The sequence below is a fragment of the Parasteatoda tepidariorum genome, chromosome 5, assembly GCF_982258835.1.
Source record: "Parasteatoda tepidariorum strain Cologne lab strain chromosome 5, Ptep-v5.0, whole genome shotgun sequence".
NCBI lineage: Eukaryota > Metazoa > Arthropoda > Arachnida > Araneae > Theridiidae > Parasteatoda > Parasteatoda tepidariorum.
Window position 1 is genome coordinate 31,217,780 of NC_141759.1, and position 24,006 is coordinate 31,241,785.

Below are 24,006 nucleotides of genomic sequence, written 5' to 3' on the forward strand. Positions count from 1 at the left end.
TGTTCCCGCTTGAAGCCCGGCTAGCTCAGTCGGTAGAGCACGAGACTCTTAATCTCGGGGTCGTAGGCTCGAGCCCCACGTTAAGCGCTATAGTTTTCTTATCATTTAGGATGCTTTTTAAATATATGAATCTCTGTATACTTCTCTTCTGGATATAAAGTTCTACAAGCCTAAATTAAAGACTGCATTAAATTTTTGTTGCTACTGCTACTTAATCTCTAGCCATTTTTCAACAATATTTAATCATCTAAATTATTTTTTATGTTTGTGGAACTAACCATTGTACTTTTTTTATGTGAATTTATTTTTTGTTTACGCTTGAAGCCCGGCCAGCTCAGTCGGTAGAGCACGAGACTCTTAATCTCGGGGTCGTGGGTTCGAGCCCCACGTTGGGTGCTATAGTTTTTTTTATTATTTAGGATGCTTTTTAAATATATGAATCTCCGTATACTTCTCTTCTGGATATAAAATACTACAAGCCAAATTTAAAGACTGCATTAAATTTTTGCTGCTACTGCTACTTAATCTCTAGCCATTTTTCAACAATATTTAATCATCTAAATTATTTTTTATGTTTGTGGATCTAAACATTGTACTTTTTTTATGTGAATTTAATTTTTGTTCACGCTTGAAGCCCGGCTAGCTCAATCGGTAGAGCACGAGACTCTTTATCTCTTGGTCGTGGGTTCGAGCCCCACATTGGGCGCTATAGTTTTTTTTTATTATTTAGGATGCTTTTTAAATATATGAATCTCTGTATACTTCTCTTCTGGATATAAAATACTACAAGCCTAAATTAAAGACTGCATTAAATTTTTGCTGCTACTGCTACTTAATATCTAGCCATTTTTCAACAATATTTAATCATCTAAATTATTTTTTATGTTTGTGGAACTATACATTGTACTTTTTTTAAGAGAATTTATTTTTTGTTCAAGCTTGAAGCCCGGCTAGCTCAGTGGGTAGAGCATGAGACTCTTAATCTCGGGGTCGTGGTTCGAGCCCCACGTTGGGCGCTATAGTTTTTTTTTATTACTTAGGATGCTTTTTAAATCTATGAATCTCTGTATACTTCTCTTCTGGATATAAAATACTACAAGCCTAAATTAATAACTGCATTAAATTTTTGCTGTTACTGCTATTTAATCTCTAGCCATTTTTCAGCAATATTTAATCATCTATATTATTTTTTTTGTTTTTGGAACTAAACATTGTACTTTTTTTATGTGAATTTATTTTTTGTTCACGCTTGAAGCCCGGCTAGCTCATTCGGTAGAGCACGAGACTCTTAATCTCGGGGTCGAAGGCTCGAGCCCCACGTTGGGCGCTATAGTTTTTTTTATCATTTAGGATGCTTTTTAAATATATGAATCTCTGTATACTTCTCTTCTGGATATAAAATACTACAAGCCTAAATTAAAGACTGCATTAAATTTTTGCTGCTACTGCTACTTAATCTCTAGCCATTTTTCAACAATATTTAATCATCTAAATTATTTTTTATGTTTGTGGAACTAAACATTGTACTTTTTTTAAGTGAATTTATTTTTTGTTCACGCTTGAAGCCTGGCTAGCTCAGTCGGTAGAGCACGAGACTCTTAATCTCGGGATCGTGGGTTCGAGCCCCACGTTGGGTGCTATAGTTTTTTTATTATTTAGGATGCTTTTTAAATATATGAATCTCTGTATACTTCTCTTCTGGATATAAAATACTACAAGCCTAAATTAAAGACTGCATTAAATTTTTGCTGCTACTGCTACTTAATCTCTAGCCATTTTTCAACAATATTTAATCATCTAAATTATTTTTTATGTTTGTGGAACTAAACATTGTACTTTTTTTATGTGAATTTATATTTTGTTCACGCTTGAAGCCCGGCTAGCTCATTCGGTAGAGCACGAGACTCTTAATCTCGGGGTTGTGAGTTCGAGCCCCACGTTGGGCGCTATAGTTTTTTTTATTATTTAGGATGCTTTTTAAATCTATGAATCTCTGTATACTTCTCTTCTGGATATAAAATACTACAAGTCTAAATTAATAACTGCATTAAATTTTTGCTGCTACTGCTACTTAATCTCTAGCCATTTTTCAACAATATTTAATCTTCAAAATTACTTTTTATGTTTGTGGAACTAAACATTGTACTTTTTTTATGTGAATTTATTTTTGTTCACGCTTGAAGCCCGGCTAGCTCAGTCGGTAGAGCACGAGACTCTTAATCTCGGGGTCGTGGGTTCGAGCCCCACGTTGGGCGCTATAGTTTTTTATTATTTAGGATGCTTTTTAAATATTTGAATCTCTGTATACTTCTCTTCTGGATATAAAATACTACAAGCCTAAATTAAAGACTGCATTAAATTTTTGCTGCTACTGCTACTTAATCTCTAGCCATTTTTCAGCAATATTTAATCTTCTAAATTATTTTTTATGTTTGTGGAACTAAACATTGTGCTTTTTTTATTTGAATTTATTTTTTGTTCACGCTTGAAGCCCGGCTAGCTCAGTCGGTAGAGCACGAGATTCTTAATCTCGGGGTCGTGGGTTCGAGCCCCACGTTGGGCGCTATAGTTTTTTTATTATTTAGGATGCTTTTTAAATATATGAATTTCTGTATACTTCTCTTCTGGATATAAAATACTACAAGCCTAAATTAAAGACTGCATTAAATTTTTGCTGCTACTGCTACTTAATCTCTAGCCATTTTTCAGCAATATTTAATCTTCTAAATTATTTTTTATGTTTGTGGAACTAAACATTGTACTTTTTTTATGTGAATTTATTTTTTGTTCACGCTTGAAGCCCGGCTAGCTCAGTCGGTAGAGCACGAGACTCTTAATCTCGGGTTCGTGGGTTCGAGCCCCACGTTGGGCGCTTTATTTTTTTTATTATTTAGGATGCTCTTTAAATATATGAATCTCTGTATACTTCTCTTCAGGATATAAAATACTACAAGCCTAAATTAAAGACTGCATTAAAATTTCGCTGCTACTGCTACTTAATATCTTGCCATTTTTCAACAATATTTAATCATCTAAATTATTTTTTATGTTTGTGGAACTAAACATTGTACTTTTTTTATGTGAATTTATTTTTTGTTCACGCTTGAAGCCCGGCTAGCTCATTCGGTAGAGCACGAAACTCTTAATCTCGGGGTTGTGGGTTCGAGCCCCACGTTGGTCGCTATAGTTTTTTTTTATTATTTAGGATGCTTTTTAAATATATGAATCTCTGTATACTTCTCTTCTGGATATAAAATACTACAAGCCTAAATTAAAGACTGCATTAAATTTTCGCTGCTACTGCTACTTAATCTCTAGCCATTTTTCAACAATATTTAATCTTCTAAATTATTTTTTACGTTTGTGGAACTAAACATTGTATTTTTTATTTGAATTTATTTCTTGCTCACGCTTGAAGCCCGGCTAGCTCAGTCCGTAGAGCACGAGATTCTCAATCTCGGGGTCGAGGGTTCAAGCCCCACGTTGGGCGCTTTAGTTTTTTTATTATTTAGGATACTCTTTAAATATATGAATCTCTGTATACTTCTCTTCAGGATATAAAATACTACAAGCCTAAATTAAAGACTGCATTAAAATTTCGCTGCTACTGCTACTTAATCTCTAGCCATTTTTCAACAATATTTAATCATCTAAATTATTTTTTATGTTTGTGGAACTAAACATTGTACTTTTTTTAAGTGAATTTATTTTTTGTTCACGCTTGAAGCCTGGCTAGCTCAGTCGGTAGAGCACGAGACTCTTAATCTCGGGATCGTGGGTTCGAGCCCCACGTTGGGTGCTATAGTTTTTTTATTATTTAGGATGCTTTTTAAATATATGAATCTCTGTATACTTCTCTTCTGGATATAAAATACTACAAGCCTAAATTAAAGACTGCATTAAATTTTTGCTGCTACTGCTACTTAATCTCTAGCCATTTTTCAACAATATTTAATCATCTAAATTATTTTTTATGTTTGTGGAACTAAACATTGTACTTTTTTTATGTGAATTTATATTTTGTTCACGCTTGAAGCCCGGCTAGCTCATTCGGTAGAGCACGAGACTCTTAATCTCGGGGTTGTGAGTTCGAGCCCCACGTTGGGCGCTATAGTTTTTTTTATTATTTAGGATGCTTTTTAAATCTATGAATCTCTGTATACTTCTCTTCTGGATATAAAATACTACAAGCCTAAATTAATAACTGCATTAAATTTTTGCTGCTACTGCTACTTAATCTCTAGCCATTTTTCAACAATATTTAATCTTCAAAATTACTTTTTATGTTTGTGGAACTAAACATTGTACTTTTTTTATGTGAATTTATTTTTGTTCACGCTTGAAGCCCGGCTAGCTCAGTCGGTAGAGCACGAGACTCTTAATCTCGGGGTCGTGGGTTCGAGCCCCACGTTGGGCGCTATAGTTTTTTATTATTTAGGATGCTTTTTAAATATTTGAATCTCTGTATACTTCTCTTCTGGATATAAAATACTACAAGCCTAAATTAAAGACTGCATTAAATTTTTGCTGCTACTGCTACTTAATCTCTAGCCATTTTTCAGCAATATTTAATCTTCTAAATTATTTTTTATGTTTGTGGAACTAAACATTGTGCTTTTTTTATTTGAATTTATTTTTTGTTCACGCTTGAAGCCCGGCTAGCTCAGTCGGTAGAGCACGAGATTCTTAATCTCGGGGTCGTGGGTTCGAGCCCCACGTTGGGCGCTATAGTTTTTTTATTATTTAGGATGCTTTTTAAATATATGAATTTCTGTATACTTCTCTTCTGGATATAAAATACTACAAGCCTAAATTAAAGACTGCATTAAATTTTTGCTGCTACTGCTACTTAATCTCTAGCCATTTTTCAGCAATATTTAATCTTCTAAATTATTTTTTATGTTTGTGGAACTAAACATTGTACTTTTTTTATGTGAATTTATTTTTTGTTCACGCTTGAAGCCCGGCTAGCTCAGTCGGTAGAGCACGAGACTCTTAATCTCGGGTTCGTGGGTTCGAGCCCCACGTTGGGCGCTTTATTTTTTTTATTATTTAGGATGCTCTTTAAATATATGAATCTCTGTATACTTCTCTTCAGGATATAAAATACTACAAGCCTAAATTAAAGACTGCATTAAAATTTCGCTGCTACTGCTACTTAATATCTTGCCATTTTTCAGCAATATTTAATCTTCTAAATTATTTTTTATGTTTGTGGAACTAAACATTGCACTTTTTTTATGTGAATTTTTTTTTCCACGCTTGAGGCCCGGCTAGCTCAGACGGTAGAGCACGAGACTATTAATCTCGGGGTCGTGGGTTTGAGCCCCACGTTGGTCGCTATAGTTTTTTTTTATTATTTAGGATGCTTTTTAAATATATGAATCTCTGTATACTTCTCTTCTGGATATAAAATACTACAAGCCTAAATTAAAGACTGCATTAAATTTTCGCTGCTACTGCTACTTAATCTCTAGCCATTTTTCAACAATATTTAATCTTCTAAATTATTTTTTACGTTTGTGGAACTAAACATTGTATTTTTTATTTGAATTTATTTCTTGCTCACGCTTGAAGCCCGGCTAGCTCAGTCCGTAGAGCACGAGATTCTCAATCTCGGGGTCGAGGGTTCAAACCCCACGTTGGGCGCTTTAGTTTTTTTATTATTTAGGATGCTCTTTAAATATATGAATCTCTGTATACTTCTCTTCAGGATATAAAATACTACAAGCCTAAATTAAAGACTGCATTAAAATTTCGCTGCTACTGCTACTTAATCTCTAGCCATTTTTCAACAATATTTAATCTTCTAGATTATTTTTTACGTTTGTGGAACTAAACACTGTACTTTTTTTATTTGAATTTATCTTTTGTTCACGTTTGAAGCCCGTCTAGCTCAGTCGGTAGAGCACGAGACTCTTAATCTCGGGGTCGTGGGTTCGAGCCCCACGTTGGGCGCTATAGTTTTCTTATTATTTAGGACGCTCTTTAAATATATGAATCTCTGCATACTTCTCTTCTGGATATAAAATACTACAAGCCTAAATTAAAGACTGCAGTAAATTTTCGCTGCTACTGCTACTTAATCTATAGCCATTTTTCAACAATATTTAATCATCTAAATTATTTTTTATGTTTGTGGAACTAAACATTGTACTTTTTTTATGTGAATTTATTTTTTGTTCGCGCTTGAAGCCCGGCTAGCTCATTCGGTAGAGCACGAGACTCTTAATCTCGGGGTTGTGGGTTCGAGCCCCACGTTGGGCGCTATAGTTTTTTTATTATTTAGGATGCTTTTTAAATCTATGAATCTCTGTATACTTCTCTTCTGGATATAAAATACTACAAGCCTAAATTAATAACTGCATTAAATTTTTGCTGCTACTGCTACTTAATCTCTAGCCATTTTTCAACAATATTTAATCTTCAAAATTACTTTTTATGTTTGTGGAACTAAACATTGTACTTTTTTTATGTGAATTTATTTTTGTTCACGCTTGAAGCCCGGCTAGCTCAGTCGGTAGAGCACGAGACTCTTAATCTCGGGGTCGTGGGTTCGAGCCCCACGTTGGGCGCTATAGTTTTTTATTATTTAGGATGCTTTTTAAATATTTGAATCTCTGTATACTTCTCTTCTGGATATAAAATACTACAAGCCTAAATTAAAGACTGCATTAAATTTTTGCTGCTACTGCTACTTAATCTCTAGCCTTTTTTCAGCAATATTTAATCTTCTAAATTATTTTTTATGTTCGTGGAACTAAACATTGTGCTTTTTTTATTTGAATTTATTTTTTGTTCAAGCTTGAAGCCCGGCTAGCTCAGTCGGTAGAGCACGAGATTCTTAATCTCGGGGTCGTGGGTTCGAGCCCCACGTTGGGCGCTATAGTCTTTTTATTATTTAGGATGCTTTTTAAATATATGAATTTCTGTATACTTCTCTTCTGAATATAAAATACTACAAGCCTAAATTAAAGACTGCATTAAATTTTTGCTGCTACTGCTACTTAATCTCTAGCCATTTTTCAGCAATATTTAATCTTCTAAATTATTTTTTATGTTTGTGGAACTAAACATTGTACTTTTTTTATGTGAATTTATTTTTTGTTCACGCTTGAAGCCCGGCTAGCTCAGTCGGTAGAGCACAAGACTCTTAATCTCGGGTTCGTGGGTTCGAGCCCCACATTGGGCGCTTTATTTTTTTTATTATTTAGGATGCTCTTTAAATATATGAATCTCTGTATACTTCTCTTCAGGATATAAAATACTACAAGCCTAAATTAAAGACTGCATTAAAATTTCGCTGCTACTGCTACTTAATATCTTGCCATTTTTCAACAATATTTTATCATCTAAATTATTTTTTATGTTTGTGGAACTAAACATTGTACTTTTTTTATGTGAATTTATTTTTTGTTCACGCTTGAAGCCCGGCTAGCTCATTCGGTAGAGCACGAGACTCTTAATCTCGGGGTTGTGGGTTCGAGCCCCACGTTGGGCGCTATAGTTTTTTTTATTATTTAGGATGCTTTTTAAATCTATGAATCTCTGTATACTTCTCTTCTGGATATAAAATACTACAAGCCTAAATTAATAACTGCATTAAATTTTTGCTGCTACTGCTACTTAATCTCTAGCCTTTTTTCAACAATATTTAATCTTCAAAATTACTTTTTATGTTTGTGGAACTAAACATTGCACTTTTTTTATGTGAATTTATTTTTTTTTCACGCTTGAGGCCCGGCTAGCTCAGACGGTAGAGCACGAGACTATTAATCTCGGGGTCGTGGGTTTGAGCCCCACGTTGGTCGCTATAGTTTTTTTTATTATTTAGGATGCTTTTTAAATATATGAATCTCTGTATACTTCTCTTCTGGATATAAAATACTACAAGCCTAAATTAAAGACTGCATTAAATTTTCGCTGCTACTGCTACTTAATCTCTAGCCATTTTGCAACAATATTTAATCTTCTAAATTATTTTTTACGTTTGTGGAACTAAACATTGTATTTTTTATTTGAATTTATTTTTTGCTCACGCTTGAAGCCCGGCTAGCTCAGTCCGTAGAGCACGAGATTCTCAATCTCGGGGTCGAGGGTTCAAGCCCCACGTTGGGAGCTTTAGTTTTTTTATTATTTAGGATGCTCTTTAAATATATGAATCTCTGTATACTTCTCTTCAGGATATAAAATACTACAAGCCTAAATTAAAGACTGCATTAAAATTTCGCTGCTACTGCTACTTAATCTCTAGCCATTTTTCAAAAATATTTAATCTTCTAGATTATTTTTTACGTTTGTGGAACTAAACACTGTACTTTTTTTATTTGAATTTATTTTTTGTTCACGTTTGAAGCCCGTCTAGCTCAGTCGGTAGAGCACGAGACTCTTATCTCGGGGTCGTGGGTTCGAGCTCCACGTTGGGCGCTATAGTTTTCTTATTATTTAGGACGCTCTTTAAATATATGAATCTCTGCATACTTCTCTTCTGGATATAAAATACTACAAGCCTAAATTAAAGACTGCAGTAAATTTTCGCTGCTACTGCTACTTAATCTCTAGCCATTTTTCAACAATATTTAATCATCTAAATTATTTTTTATGTTTGTGGAACTAAACATTGTACTTTTTTTATGTGAATTTATTTTTTGTTCACCCTCGAAGCCCGGCTAGCTCAGACGGTAGAGCACGAGGCTCTTAATCTCGGGGTTGTGGGTTCGAGCCCCACGTTGGGCGCTATAGTTTTTTTAATATTTAGGATGCTTTTTAAATATATGAATCTCTGTATACTTCTCTTCTGGATATAAAATACTACAAGCCTAAATTAAAGACTGCATTAAATTTTCGCTGCTACTGCTACTTAATCTCTAGCCATTTTTCAACAATATTTAATCTTCTAAATTATTTTTTACGTTTGTGGAACTAAACATTGTATTTTTTATTTGAATTTATTTTTTGCTCACGCTTGAAGCCCGGCTAGCTCAGTCCGTAGAGCACGAGATTCTCAATCTCGGGGTCGAGGGTTCAAGCCCCACGTTGGGCGCTTTAGCTTTTTTATTATTTAGGATGCTCTTTAAATATATGAATCTCTGTATACTTCTCTTCAGGATATAAAATACTACAAGCCTAAATTAAAGACTGCATTAAAATTTCGCTGCTACTGCTACTTAATCTCTAGCCATTTTTCAACAATATTTAATCTTCTAGATTATTTTTTACGTTTGTGGAACTAAACACTGTACTTTTTTTATTTGAATTTATTTTTTGTTCACGTTTGAAGCCCGTCTAGCTCTGTCGGTAGAGCACGAGACTCTTATCTAGGGGTCGTGGGTTCGAGCTCCACGTTGGGCGCTATAGTTTTCTTATTATTTAGGACGCTCTTTAAATATATGAATCTCTGCATACTTCTCTTCTGGATATAAAATACTACAAGCCTAAATTAAAGACTGCAGTAAATTTTCGCTGCTACTGCTACTTAATCTCTAGCCATTTTTCAACAATATTTAATCATCTAAATTATTTTTTATGTTTGTGGAACTAAACATTGTACTTTTTTTATGTGAATTTATTTTTTGTTCACCCTCGAAGCCCGGCTAGCTCAGACGGTAGAGCACGAGACTCTTAATCTCGGGGTTGTGGGTTCGAGCCCCACGTTGGGCGCTATAGTTTTTTTAATATTTAGGATGCTTTTTAAATATATGAATCTCTGTATACTTCTCTTCTGGATATAAAATACTACAAGCCTAAATTAATAACTGCATTAAATTTTTGCTGCTACTGCTACTTAATCTCTAGCCATTTTTCAACAATATTTAATCTTCAAAATTACTTTTTATGTTTGTGGAACTAAACATTGTACTTTTTTTATGTGAATTTATTTTTGTTCACGCTTGAAGCCCGGCTAGCTCAGTCGGTAGAGCACGAGACTCTTAATCTCGGGGTCGTGGGTTCGAGCCCCACGTTGGGCGCTATAGTTTTTTATTATTTAGGATGCTTTTTAAATATTTGAATCTCTGTATACTTCTCTTCTGGATATAAAATACTACAAGCCTAAATTAAAGACTGCATTAAATTTTTGCTGCTACTGCTTCTTAATCTCTAGCCTTTTTTCAGCAATATTTAATCTTCTAAATTATTTTTTATGTTCGTGGAACTAAACATTGTGCTTTTTTTATTTGAATTTATTTTTTGTTCAAGCTTGAAGCCCGGCTAGCTCAGTCGGTAGAGCACGAGATTCTTAATCTCGGGGTCGTGGGTTCGAGCCCCACGTTGGGCGCTATAGTCTTTTTATTATTTAGGATGCTTTTTAAATATATGAATTTCTGTATACTTCTCTTCTGGATATAAAATACTACAAGCCTAAATTAAAGACTGCATTAAATTTTTGCTGCTACTGCTACTTAATCTCTAGCCATTTTTCAGCAATATTTAATCTTCTAAATTATTTTTTATGTTTGTGGAACTAAACATTGTACTTTTTTTATGTGAATTTATTTTTTGTTCACGCTTGAAGCCCGGCTAGCTCAGTCGGTAGAGCACAAGACTCTTAATCTCGGGTTCGTGGGTTCGAGCCCCACGTTGGGCGCTTTATTTTTTTTATTATTTAGGATGCTCTTTAAATATATGAATCTCTGTATACTTCTCTTCAGGATATAAAATACTACAAGCCTAAATTAAAGACTGCATTAAAATTTCGCTGCTACTGCTACTTAATATCTTGCCATTTTTCAACAATATTTTATCATCTAAATTATTTTTTATGTTTGTGGAACTAAACATTGTACTTTTTTTATGTGAATTTATTTTTTGTTCACGCTTGAAGCCCGGCTAGCTCATTCGGTAGAGCACGAGACTCTTAATCTCGGGGTTGTGGGTTCGAGCCCCACGTTGGGCGCTATAGTTTTTTTTATTATTTAGGATGCTTTTTAAATCTATGAATCTCTGTATACTTCTCTTCTGGATATAAAATACTACAAGCCTAAATTAATAACTGCATTAAATTTTTGCTGCTACTGCTACTTAATCTCTAGCCTTTTTTCAACAATATTTAATCTTCAAAATTACTTTTTATGTTTGTGGAACTAAACATTGCACTTTTTTTATGTGAATTTATTTTTTTTTCACGCTTGAGGCCCGGCTAGCTCAGACGGTAGAGCACGAGACTATTAATCTCGGGGTCGTGGGTTTGAGCCCCACGTTGGTCGCTATAGTTTTTTTTATTATTTAGGATGCTTTTTAAATATATGAATCTCTGTATACTTCTCTTCTGGATATAAAATACTACAAGCCTAAATTAAAGACTGCATTAAATTTTCGCTGCTACTGCTACTTAATCTCTAGCCATTTTGCAACAATATTTAATCTTCTAAATTATTTTTTACGTTTGTGGAACTAAACATTGTATTTTTTATTTGAATTTATTTTTTGCTCACGCTTGAAGCCCGGCTAGCTCAGTCCGTAGAGCACGAGATTCTCAATCTCGGGGTCGAGGGTTCAAGCCCCACGTTGGGAGCTTTAGTTTTTTTATTATTTAGGATGCTCTTTAAATATATGAATCTCTGTATACTTCTCTTCAGGATATAAAATACTACAAGCCTAAATTAAAGACTGCATTAAAATTTCGCTGCTACTGCTACTTAATCTCTAGCCATTTTTCAAAAATATTTAATCTTCTAGATTATTTTTTACGTTTGTGGAACTAAACACTGTACTTTTTTTATTTGAATTTATTTTTTGTTCACGTTTGAAGCCCGTCTAGCTCAGTCGGTAGAGCACGAGACTCTTATCTCGGGGTCGTGGGTTCGAGCTCCACGTTGGGCGCTATAGTTTTCTTATTATTTAGGACGCTCTTTAAATATATGAATCTCTGCATACTTCTCTTCTGGATATAAAATACTACAAGCCTAAATTAAAGACTGCAGTAAATTTTCGCTGCTACTGCTACTTAATCTCTAGCCATTTTTCAACAATATTTAATCATCTAAATTATTTTTTATGTTTGTGGAACTAAACATTGTACTTTTTTTATGTGAATTTATTTTTTGTTCACCCTCGAAGCCCGGCTAGCTCAGACGGTAGAGCACGAGGCTCTTAATCTCGGGGTTGTGGGTTCGAGCCCCACGTTGGGCGCTATAGTTTTTTTAATATTTAGGATGCTTTTTAAATATATGAATCTCTGTATACTTCTCTTCTGGATATAAAATACTACAAGCCTAAATTAAAGACTGCATTAAATTTTCGCTGCTACTGCTACTTAATCTCTAGCCATTTTTCAACAATATTTAATCTTCTAAATTATTTTTTACGTTTGTGGAACTAAACATTGTATTTTTTATTTGAATTTATTTTTTGCTCACGCTTGAAGCCCGGCTAGCTCAGTCCGTAGAGCACGAGATTCTCAATCTCGGGGTCGAGGGTTCAAGCCCCACGTTGGGCGCTTTAGCTTTTTTATTATTTAGGATGCTCTTTAAATATATGAATCTCTGTATACTTCTCTTCAGGATATAAAATACTACAAGCCTAAATTAAAGACTGCATTAAAATTTCGCTGCTACTGCTACTTAATCTCTAGCCATTTTTCAACAATATTTAATCTTCTAGATTATTTTTTACGTTTGTGGAACTAAACACTGTACTTTTTTTATTTGAATTTATTTTTTGTTCACGTTTGAAGCCCGTCTAGCTCAGTCGGTAGAGCACGAGACTCTTATCTCGGGGTCGTGGGTTCGAGCTCCACGTTGGGCGCTATAGTTTTCTTATTATTTAGGACGCTCTTTAAATATATGAATCTCTGCATACTTCTCTTCTGGATATAAAATACTACAAGCCTAAATTAAAGACTGCAGTAAATTTTCGCTGCTACTGCTACTTAATCTCTAGCCATTTTTCAACAATATTTAATCATCTAAATTATTTTTTATGTTTGTGGAACTAAACATTGTACTTTTTTTATGTGAATTTATTTTTTGTTCACCCTCGAAGCCCGGCTAGCTCAGACGGTAGAGCACGAGACTCTTAATCTCGGGGTTGTGGGTTCGAGCCCCACGTTGGGCGCTATAGTTTTTTTAATATTTAGGATGCTTTTTAAATATATGAATCTCTGTATACTTCTCTTCTGGATATAAAATACTACAAGCCTAAATTAAAGACTGCATTAAATTTTCGCTGCTACTGCTACTTAATCTCTAGCCATTTTTCAACAATATTTAATCTTCTAAATTATTTTTTACGTCTGTGGAACTAAACATTGTATTTTTTATTTGAATTTATTTTTTGCTCACGCTTGACGCCCGGCTAGCTCAGTCCGTAGAGCACGAGATTCTCAATCTCGGGGTCGAGGGTTCAAGCCCCACGTTGGGCGCTTTAGCTTTTTTATTATTTAGGATGCTCTTTAAATATATGAATCTCTGTATACTTCTCTTCAGGATATAAAATACTACAAGCCTAAATTAAAGACTGCATTAAAATTTCGCTGCTACTGCTACTTAATCTCTAGCCATTTTTCAACAATATTTAATCTTCTAGATTATTTTTTACGTTTGTGGAACTAAACACTGTACTTTTTTTATTTGAATTTATTTTTTGTTCACGTTTGAAGCCCGTCTAGCTCAGTCGGTAGAGCACGAGACTCTTATCTCGGGGTCGTGGGTTCGAGCTCCACGTTGGGCGCTATAGTTTTCTTATTATTTAGGACGCTCTTTAAATATATGAATCTCTGCATACTTTTCTTCTGGATATAAAATACTACAAGCCTAAATTAAAGACTGCAGTAAATTTTCGCTGCTACTGCTACTTAATCTCTAGCCATTTTTCAACAATATTTAATCATCTAAATTATTTTTTATGTTTGTGGAACTAAACATTGTACTTTTTTTATGTGAATTTATTTTTTGTTCACCCTCGAAGCCCGGCTAGCTCAGACGGTAGAGCACGAGGCTCTTAATCTCGGGGTTGTGGGTTCGAGCCCCACGTTGGGCGCTATAGTTTTTTTAATATTTAGGATGCTTTTTAAATATATGAATCTCTGTATACTTCTCTTCTGGATATAAAATACTACAAGCCTAAATTAAAGACTGCATTAAATTTTCGCTGCTACTGCTACTTAATCTCTAGCCATTTTTCAACAATATTTAATCTTCTAAATTATTTTTTACGTTTGTGGAACTAAACATTGTATTTTTTATTTGAATTTATTTTTTGCTCACGCTTGAAGCCCGGCTAGCTCAGTCCGTAGAGCACGAGATTCTCAATCTCGGGGTCGAGGGTTCAAGCCCCACGTTGGGCGCTTTAGCTTTTTTATTATTTAGGATGCTCTTTAAATATATGAATCTCTGTATACTTCTCTTCAGGATATAAAATACTACAAGCCTAAATTAAAGACTGCATTAAAATTTCGCTGCTACTGCTACTTAATCTCTAGCCATTTTTCAACAATATTTAATCTTCTAGATTATTTTTTACGTTTGTGGAACTAAACACTGTACTTTTTTTATTTGAATTTATTTTTTGTTCACGTTTGAAGCCCGTCTAGCTCAGTCGGTAGAGCACGAGACTCTTATCTCGGGGTCGTGGGTTCGAGCTCCACGTTGGGCGCTATAGTTTTCTTATTATTTAGGACGCTCTTTAAATATATGAATCTCTGCATACTTCTCTTCTGGATATAAAATACTACAAGCCTAAATTAAAGACTGCAGTAAATTTTCGCTGCTACTGCTACTTAATCTCTAGCCATTTTTCAACAATATTTAATCATCTAAATTATTTTTTATGTTTGTGGAACTAAACATTGTACTTTTTTTATGTGAATTTATTTTTTGTTCACCCTCGAAGCCCGGCTAGCTCAGACGGTAGAGCACGAGACTCTTAATCTCGGGGTTGTGGGTTCGAGCCCCACGTTGGGCGCTATAGTTTTTTTAATATTTAGGATGCTTTTTAAATATATGAATCTCTGTATACTTCTCTTCTGGATATAAAATACTACAAGCCTAAATTAAAGACTGCATTAAATTTTCGCTGCTACTGCTACTTAATCTCTAGCCATTTTTCAACAATATTTAATCTTCTAAATTATTTTTTACGTCTGTGGAACTAAACATTGTATTTTTTATTTGAATTTATTTTTTGCTCACGCTTGACGCCCGGCTAGCTCAGTCCGTAGAGCACGAGATTCTCAATCTCGGGGTCGAGGGTTCAAGCCCCACGTTGGGCGCTTTAGCTTTTTTATTATTTAGGATGCTCTTTAAATATATGAATCTCTGTATACTTCTCTTCAGGATATAAAATACTACAAGCCTAAATTAAAGACTGCATTAAAATTTCGCTGCTACTGCTACTTAATCTCTAGCCATTTTTCAACAATATTTAATCTTCTAAATTATTTTTTATGTTTGTGGAACTAAACATTGTACTTTTTTATGTGAATTTATTTTTTGTTCACGCTTGAAGCCCGGCTAGCTCAGTCGGTAGAGCACGTGACTCTTAATGTCGGGATCGTGGGTTCGAGCCCCACGTTGGGCGCTATAGTTTTTTTATTATTTAGGATGCTCTTTAAATATATGAATCTCTGTATACTTCTCTTCCGGATATAAAATACTACAAGCCTAAATTAAAGACTGCATTAAATTTTCGCTGCTACTGCTACTTAATCTCTAGCCATTTTTCAGCAATATTTAATCTTCTAAATTATTTTTTATGTTTGTGGAACTAAACATTGTACTTTTTTTATTTGAATTTATTTTTTGTTCACGCTTGAAGCCCGGCTAGCTCAGTCGGTAGAGCACGAGACTCTTAATCTCGGGGTCTGGGTTCGAGCCCCACGTTGGGCGCTATAGTTTATTTATTATTTAGGATGCTCTTGAAATATATGAATCTCTGTATACTTCTCTTCTGGATATAAAATACTACAAGCCTGAATTAAAGACTGCATTAAATTTTCGCTGCTTCTGCTACTTAATCTCTAGCAATTTTTCAGCAATATTTAATCTTCTAAATTATTTTTTATGTTTGTGGAACTAAACATTGTACTTTTTATATTTGAATTTATTTTTTGTTCACGCTTGAAGCCCGGCTAGCTCTGTCGGTAGAGCATGATACTTTTAATCTCGGGGTCGTGGGTTCGAGCCCCACGTTGGGCGCTATAGCTTTTTTTATTATATAGGATGCTCATTAAATATATGAATCTCTGTATACTTCTCTTCTGGATATAAAATACTACAAGCCTAAATTATAGACTGCATTAAATTTTCGCTGCTACTGCTACTTAATCTCTAGCCATTTTTCAACAATATTTAATCTTCTAAATTATTTTTTATGTTTGTGGAACTAAACATTGTACTTTTTTTATTTGAATTTATTTTTTGTTCACGCTTGAAGCCCGGCTAGCTCAGTCGGTAGAGCACGAGACTTTTAATCTCGGGGTCGTGGGTTCGAGCCCCACGTTGGGCGCTATAGTTTTATTATTATTTTGGATGCTTTTTAAATATATGAATCTCTGTATACTTCTCTTCAGGAAATAAAATACTACAAGCCTAAATTAAAGACTGCATTAAATTTTCGCTGCTACTGCTACTTAATCTCTAGCCATTTTTCAACAATATTTAATCTTCTAAATTATCTTTAAACATTGTATTTTTTATTTGAATTTATTTTTTGCTCACGCTTGAAGCCCGGCTAGCTCAGTCGGTAGAGCACGAGACTCTTAATCTCGGGGTCGAGGGTTCGAGCCCCACGTTGGGCGCTTTAGTTTTTTTATTATTTAGGATGCTCTTTAAATATATGAATCTCTGTATACTTCTCTTCAGGATATAAAATACTACGAGCCTAAATTAAAGAGTGCATTAAAATTTCGCTGCTACTGCTACTAAATCTCTAGCCATTTTTCAACGATATTTAATCTTCTAGATTATTTTTTACGTTTGTGGAACAAAACACTGTACTTTTTTTATTTGAATTTATTTTTTGTTCACGTTTGAAGCCCGGCTAGCGCAGTCGGTAGAGCACGAGACTCTTAATCTCGGGATCGTGGGTTCGAGCCCCACGTTGGGCGCTATAGTTTTTTTATTATTTAGGATGCTCTTCAAATATATGAATCTCTGTATACTTCTCTTCTGGATATAAAATACTACAAGCCTAAATTAAAGACTGCATTAAATTTTTGCTGCTACTGCTACTTAATCTCTAGCCATTTTTCAGCAATATTTAATCTTCTAAATTATTTTTTATGCTTGTGGAACTAAACATTGTACTTTTTTCATTTGAATTTATTTTTTGTTCACACTTGAAGCCCGGCTAGCTCAGTCGGTAGAGCACGAGACTCTTAATCTCGGGGTCGTAGGTTCGAGCCCCACGTTGGGCGCTATAGTTTTTTTATTATTTAGGATGCTTTTTAAATATATGAATCTCTGTATACTTCTCTTCTGGATATAAAATACTACAAGCCTAAATTAAAGACTGCATTAAATTTTTGCTGCTACTGCTACTTAATCTCTAGCCATTTATCAACAATATTTAATCATCTAAATTATTTTTTATGTTTGTGGAACTAAACATTGTACTTTTTTTATGTGAATTTATTTTTTGTTCACGCTTGAAGCCCGGCTAGCTCAGTCGGTACAGCACGAGACTCTTAATCTCGGGATCGTGGGTTCGAGCCCCACGTTGGGCGTTAAAGTTTTTTTATTATTTAGGATGCTTTTTAAATATATGAATCTCTGTATACTTCTCTTCCGGATATAAAATACTACAAGCCTAAATTAAAGACTGCATTAAAGTTTCGCTGCTACTGCTACTTAATCTCTAGCCATTTTTCAGCAATATTTAATCTTCTAAATTTTTTTTTTATGTTTGTGGAACTAAACATTGTACTTTTTTTATTTGAATTTAGTTTTTGTTCACGCTTGAAGCCCGGCTAGCTCAGTCGGTATAGCACGAGACTCTTAATCTCGGGGTCGTGGGTTCGAGCCCCACGTTGGGCGCTATAGTTTATTTATTATTTAGGATGTTCTTTAAATATATGAATCTCTGTATACTTCTCTTCTGGATATAAAATACTACAAGCCTAAATTAAAGACTGCATTAAATTTTCGCTGCTACTACTACTTAATCTCTAGCAATTTTTCAGCAATATTTAATCTTCTAAATTAATTTTTATGTTTGTGGAACTAAACATTGTACTTTTTTTATTTGAATTTATTTTTTGTTCACGCTTGAAGCCCGGCTAGCTCATTCGGTAGAGCACGAGACGCTTAATCTCGGGGTCGCGGGATCGAGCCCCACGTTGGGCGCTATAGTTTTTTTATTATTTAGGACGCTCTTTAAATATATGAATCTCTGTATACTTCTCTTCTGGATATAAAATACTACAAGCCTGAATTAAAGACTGCATTAAATTTTCGCTGCTACTGCTACTTAATCTCTAGCCATTTTTCAACAATATTTAATCTTCTAAATTATCTTTTACGTTTGTGGAACAAAACATTGTATTTTTTATTTGAATTTATTTTTTGCTCACGCTTGAAGCCCGGCTAGCTCAGTCGGTAGAGCACGAGACTCTTTATCTCGGGGTCGTGGGTTCGAGCCCCACGTTGGGCGCTATAGTTTTTTTATTATTTAGGATGCTCTTTAAATATATGAATCTCTGTATACTTCTCTTCTGGATATAAAATACTACAAGCCTAAATTAAAGACTGCATTGGATTTTCTCTGCTACTGCTACTTAATCTCTAGCCATTTTTCAGCAATATTTAATCTTCTAAATTATTTTTTATGTTTGTGGAACTAAACATTGTACTTTTTTTATTTGAATTTATTTTTTGTTCACGCTTGAAGCCCGGCTAGCTCAGTCGGTAGAGCACGAGACTCTTAATCTCGGGGTCGTGGGTTCGAGCCCCACGTTGGGCGCTATAGTTTTTTTAATATTTAGGATGCTTTTTAAATATATGAATCTCTGTATACTTCTCTTCTGGATATAAAATACTACAAGCCTAAATTAAAGACTGCATTAAATTTTTGCTGCTAATGCTACTTAATCTCTAGCCATTTTTCAGCAATATTTAATCTTCTAAATTATTTTTTATGTTTGTGGAACTAAACATTGTACTTTTTTTATGTGAATTTATTTTTTGTTCACGCTTGAAGCCCGGCTAGCTCAGTTGGTAGAGCACGAGACTCTTAATCTCGGGGGCGTAGGTTCGAGCCCCACCTTGGGCGCTATAGTTTTTTTTAATATTTAGGATGCTCTTTAAATATATGAATCTCTGTATACTTCTCTTCTGCATATAAAATACTACAAGCCTAAATTAAAGACTGCATTGGATTTTCGCTGCTACTGCTACTTAATCTCTAGCCATTTTTCAACAATATTTAATCTTCTAAATTATTTTTATGTTTGTGGAACTAAACATTGAACTTTTTATATTTGAATTTATTTTTTGTTCTCGCTTGATGCCCGGCTAGCTCTGTCGGTAGAGCACGAGTCTCTTAATCTCGGGGTCGCGGGATCGAGCGTCACGTTGGGCGCTATAGTTTTCTTATTATTTAGGACGCTCTTTAAATATATGAATCTCTGCATACTTCTCTTCTGGATATAAAATATTACAAGCCTAAATTAAAGACTGCATTAAATTTTCGCTGCTACTGCTACTTAATCTCTAGCCATTTTTCAGCAATATTTAATCTTCTAAATAATTTTTTATGTTTGTGGAACTAAACATTGTACTTTTTTATTTGAATTTATTTTTTGTTCACGGTTGAAGCCCGGCTAGCTCAGTCGGTAGAGCACGAGACTCTTAATCTCGGGGGCGTAGGTTCGAGCCCCACCTTGGGCGCTATAGTTTTTTTTAATATTTAGGATGCTCTTTAAATATATGAATCTCTGTATACTTCTCTTCAGGAAATAAAATACTACAAGCCTAAATTAAAGACTGCATTAAATTTTCGCTGCTACTGCTACTTAATCTCTAGCCATTTTTCAACAATATTTAATCTTCTAAATTATCTTAAAACATTGTATTTTTTATTTGAATTTATTTTTTGCTCACGCTTGAAGCCCGGCTAGCTCAGTCGGTAGAGCACGAGACTCTTAATCTCGGGGTCGAGGGTTCGAGCCCCACGTTGGGCGCTTTAGTTTTTTTATTATTTAGGATGCTCTTTAAATATATGAATCTCTGTATACTTCTCTTCAGGATATAAAATACTACGAGCCTAAATTAAAGAGTGCATTAAAATTTCGCTGCTACTGCTACTAAATCTCTAGCCATTTTTCAACGATATTTAATCTTCTAGATTATTTTTTACGTTTGTGGAACAAAACACTGTACTTTTTTTATTTGAATTTATTTTTTGTTCACGTTTGAAGCCCGGCTAGCGCAGTCGGTAGAGCACGAGACTCTTAATCTCGGGATCGTGGGTTCGAGCCCCACGTTGAGCGCTATAGTTTTTTTATTATTTAGGATGCTCTTCAAATATATGAATCTCTGTATACTTCTCTTCTGGATATAAAATACTACAAGCCTAAATTAAAGACTGCATTAAATTTTTGCTGCTACTGCTACTTAATCTCTAGCCATTTTTCAGCAATATTTAATCTTCTAAATTATTTTTTATGCTTGTGGAACTAAACATTGTACTTTTTTCATTTGAATTTATTTTTTGTTCACACTTGAAGCCCGGCTAGCTCAGTCGGTAGAGCACGAGACTCTTGATCTCGGGGTCGTAGGTTCGAGCCCCACGTTGGGCGCTATAGTTTTTTTATTATTTAGGATGCTTTTTAAATATATGAATCTCTGTATACTTCTCTTCTGGATATAAAATACTACAAGCCTAAATTAAAGACTGCATAAAATTTTTGCTGCTACTGCTACTTAATCTCTAGCCATTTATCAACAATATTTAATCATCTAAATTATTTTTTATGTTTGTGGAACTAAACATTGTACTTTTTTTATGTGAATTTATTTTTTGTTCACGCTTGAAGCCCGGCTAGCTCAGTCGGTACAGCACGAGACTCTTAATCTCGGGATCGTGGGTTCGAGCCCCACGTTGGGCGTTAAAGTTTTTTTATTATTTAGGATGCTTTTTAAATATATGAATCTCTGTATACTTCTCTTCCGGATATAAAATACTACAAGCCTAAATTAAAGACTGCATTAAAGTTTCGCTGCTACTGCTACTTAATCTCTAGCCATTTTTCAGCAATATTTAATCTTCTAAATTTTTTTTTTATGTTTGTGGAACTAAACATTGTACTTTTTTTATTTGAATTTAGTTTTTGTTCACGCTTGAAGCCCGGCTAGCTCAGTCGGTATAGCACGAGACTCTTAATCTCGGGGTCGTGGGTTCGAGCCCCACGTTGGGCGCTATAGTTTATTTATTATTTAGGATGTTCTTTAAATATATGAATCTCTGTATACTTCTCTTCTGGATATAAAATACTACAAGCCTAAATTAAAGACTGCATTAAATTTTCGCTGCTACTACTACTTAATCTCTAGCAATTTTTCAGCAATATTTAATCTTCTAAATTAATTTTTATGTTTGTGGAACTAAACATTGTACTTTTTTTATTTGAATTTATTTTTTGTTCACGCTTGAAGCACGGCTAGCTCATTCGGTAGAGCACGAGACGCTTAATCTCGGGGTCGCGGGATCGAGCCCCACGTTGGGCGCTATAGTTTTTTTATTATTTAGGACGCTCTTTAAATATATGAATCTCTGTATACTTCTCTTCTGGATATAAAATACTACAAGCCTGAATTAAAGACTGCATTAAATTTTCGCTGCTACTGCTACTTAATCTCTAGCCATTTTTCAACAATATTTAATCTTCTAAATTATCTTTTACGTTTGTGGAACAAAACATTGTATTTTTTATTTGAATTTATTTTTTGCTCACGCTTGAAGCCCGGCTAGCTCAGTCGGTAGAGCACGAGACTCTTAATCTCGGGGTCGAGGGTTCGAGCCCCACGTTGGGCGCTTTAGTTTTTTTATTATTTAGGATGCTCTTTAAATATATGAATCTCTGTATACTTCTCTTCAGGATATAAAATACTACAAGCCTAAATTAAAGAGTGCATTAAAATTTCGCTGCTACTGCTACTAAATCTCTAGCCATTTTTCAACAATATTTAATCTTCTAGATTATTTTTTACGTTTGTGGAACAAGACACTGTACTTTTTTTATTTGAATTTATTTTTTGTTCACGCTTGAAGCCCGGCTAGCTCAGTCGGTAGAGCACGAGACTCTTTATCTCGGGGTCGTGGGTTCGAGCCCCACGTTGGGCGCTATAGTTTTTTTATTATTTAGGATGCTCTTTAAATATATGAATCTCTGTATACTTCTCTTCTGGATATAAAATACTACAAGCCTAAATTAAAGACTGCATTGGATTTTCTCTGCTACTGCTACTTAATCTCTAGCCATTTTTCAGCAATATTTAATCTTCTAAATTATTTTTTATGTTTGTGGAACTAAACATTGTACTTTTTTTATTTGAATTTATTTTTTGTTCACGCTTGAAGCCCGGCTAGCTCAGTCGGTAGAGCACGAGACTCTTAATCTCGGGGTCGTGGGTTCGAGCCCCACGTTGGGCGCTATAGTTTTTTTAATATTTAGGATGCTTTTTAAATATATGAATCTCTGTATACTTCTCTTCTGGATATAAAATACTACAAGCCTAAATTAAAGACTGCATTAAATTTTTGCTGCTAATGCTACTTAATCTCTAGCCATTTTTCAGCAATATTTAATCTTCTAAATTATTTTTTATGTTTGTGGAACTAAACATTGTACTTTTTTTATGTGAATTTATTTTTTGTTCACGCTTGAAGCCCGGCTAGCTCAGTTGGTAGAGCACGAGACTCTTAATCTCGGGGGCGTAGGTTCGAGCCCCACCTTGGGCGCTATAGTTTTTTTTAATATTTAGGATGCTCTTTAAATATATGAATCTCTGTATACTTCTCTTCTGCATATAAAATACTACAAGCCTAAATTAAAGACTGCATTGGATTTTCGCTGCTACTGCTACTTAATCTCTAGCCATTTTTCAACAATATTTAATCTTCTAAATTATTTTTATGTTTGTGGAACTAAACATTGAACTTTTTATATTTGAATTTATTTTTTGTTCTCGCTTGAAGCCCGGCTAGCTCTGTCGGTAGAGCACGAGTCTCTTAATCTCGGGGTCGCGGGATCGAGCGTCACGTTGGGCGCTATAGTTTTCTTATTATTTAGGACGCTCTTTAAATATATGAATCTCTGCATACTTCTCTTCTGGATATAAAATATTACAAGCCTAAATTAAAGACTGCATTAAATTTTCGCTGCTACTGCTACTTAATCTCTAGCCATTTTTCAGCAATATTTAATCTTCTAAATAATTTTTTATGTTTGTGGAACTAAACATTGTACTTTTTTATTTGAATTTATTTTTTGTTCACGGTTGAAGCCCGGCTAGCTCAGTCGGTAGAGCACGAGACTCTTAATCTCGGGGGCGTAGGTTCGAGCCCCACCTTGGGCGCTATAGTTTTTTTTAATATTTAGGATGCTCTTTAAATATATGAATCTCTGTATACTTCTCTTCTGCATATAAAATACTACAAGCCTAAATTAAAGACTGCATTGGATTTTCGCTGCTACTGCTACTTAATCTCTAGCCATTTTTCAACAATATTTAATCTTCTAAATTATTTTTATGTTTGTGGAACTAAACATTGAACTTTTTATATTTGAATTTATTTTTTGTTCACGCTTGAAGCCCGGCTAGCTCTGTCGGTAGAGCACGAGTCTCTTAATCTCGGGGTCGCGGGATCGAGCGTCACGTTGGGCGCTATAGTTTTCTTATTATTTAGGACGCTCTTTAAATATATGAATCTCTGCATACTTCTCTTCTGGATATAAAATATTACAAGCCTAAATTAAAGACTGCATTAAATTTTCGCTGCTACTGCTACTTAATCTCTAGCCATTTTTCAGCAATATTTAATCTTCTAAATAATTTTTTATGTTTGTGG

The 24,006-nt window shown here is 34.4% G+C and overlaps 16 non-coding genes across 16 annotated transcripts; all 16 read left to right on the plus strand.

Moving 5' to 3' along the window:
• Positions 1-2,182: 2,182 nt before the first annotated feature.
• TRNAK-CUU (transfer RNA lysine (anticodon CUU)) lies at positions 2,183-2,255 on the plus strand. The gene has a single exon. It is a non-coding gene; the product is annotated as a tRNA-Lys (tRNA).
• Positions 2,256-3,417: 1,162 nt separating this feature from the next.
• TRNAE-CUC (transfer RNA glutamic acid (anticodon CUC)) lies at positions 3,418-3,490 on the plus strand. Its single transcript has one exon. It is a non-coding gene; the product is annotated as a tRNA-Glu (tRNA).
• Positions 3,491-4,344: 854 nt separating this feature from the next.
• On the plus strand, positions 4,345-4,417 carry TRNAK-CUU (transfer RNA lysine (anticodon CUU)). Its single transcript has one exon. It is a non-coding gene; the product is annotated as a tRNA-Lys (tRNA).
• An 849-nt stretch (positions 4,418-5,266) lies between these two features.
• Positions 5,267-5,340, plus strand: TRNAN-AUU (transfer RNA asparagine (anticodon AUU)). The gene has a single exon. It is a non-coding gene; the product is annotated as a tRNA-Asn (tRNA).
• A 236-nt stretch (positions 5,341-5,576) lies between these two features.
• TRNAE-CUC (transfer RNA glutamic acid (anticodon CUC)) lies at positions 5,577-5,649 on the plus strand. The gene has a single exon. It is a non-coding gene; the product is annotated as a tRNA-Glu (tRNA).
• Positions 5,650-6,502: 853 nt separating this feature from the next.
• On the plus strand, positions 6,503-6,575 carry TRNAK-CUU (transfer RNA lysine (anticodon CUU)). The gene has a single exon. It is a non-coding gene; the product is annotated as a tRNA-Lys (tRNA).
• Positions 6,576-7,737: 1,162 nt separating this feature from the next.
• Positions 7,738-7,811, plus strand: TRNAN-AUU (transfer RNA asparagine (anticodon AUU)). The gene has a single exon. It is a non-coding gene; the product is annotated as a tRNA-Asn (tRNA).
• Positions 7,812-8,970: 1,159 nt separating this feature from the next.
• On the plus strand, positions 8,971-9,043 carry TRNAE-CUC (transfer RNA glutamic acid (anticodon CUC)). Its single transcript has one exon. It is a non-coding gene; the product is annotated as a tRNA-Glu (tRNA).
• Positions 9,044-9,895: 852 nt separating this feature from the next.
• TRNAK-CUU (transfer RNA lysine (anticodon CUU)) lies at positions 9,896-9,968 on the plus strand. Its single transcript has one exon. It is a non-coding gene; the product is annotated as a tRNA-Lys (tRNA).
• A 1,162-nt stretch (positions 9,969-11,130) lies between these two features.
• TRNAN-AUU (transfer RNA asparagine (anticodon AUU)) lies at positions 11,131-11,204 on the plus strand. Its single transcript has one exon. It is a non-coding gene; the product is annotated as a tRNA-Asn (tRNA).
• Positions 11,205-12,363: 1,159 nt separating this feature from the next.
• On the plus strand, positions 12,364-12,436 carry TRNAE-CUC (transfer RNA glutamic acid (anticodon CUC)). Its single transcript has one exon. It is a non-coding gene; the product is annotated as a tRNA-Glu (tRNA).
• Positions 12,437-13,287: 851 nt separating this feature from the next.
• Positions 13,288-13,360, plus strand: TRNAE-CUC (transfer RNA glutamic acid (anticodon CUC)). Its single transcript has one exon. It is a non-coding gene; the product is annotated as a tRNA-Glu (tRNA).
• An 851-nt stretch (positions 13,361-14,211) lies between these two features.
• On the plus strand, positions 14,212-14,284 carry TRNAE-CUC (transfer RNA glutamic acid (anticodon CUC)). Its single transcript has one exon. It is a non-coding gene; the product is annotated as a tRNA-Glu (tRNA).
• An 851-nt stretch (positions 14,285-15,135) lies between these two features.
• Positions 15,136-15,208, plus strand: TRNAE-CUC (transfer RNA glutamic acid (anticodon CUC)). The gene has a single exon. It is a non-coding gene; the product is annotated as a tRNA-Glu (tRNA).
• A 3,616-nt stretch (positions 15,209-18,824) lies between these two features.
• Positions 18,825-18,897, plus strand: TRNAK-CUU (transfer RNA lysine (anticodon CUU)). Its single transcript has one exon. It is a non-coding gene; the product is annotated as a tRNA-Lys (tRNA).
• A 3,617-nt stretch (positions 18,898-22,514) lies between these two features.
• TRNAK-CUU (transfer RNA lysine (anticodon CUU)) lies at positions 22,515-22,587 on the plus strand. The gene has a single exon. It is a non-coding gene; the product is annotated as a tRNA-Lys (tRNA).
• The last annotated feature ends 1,419 nt before the right edge of the window (positions 22,588-24,006 follow it).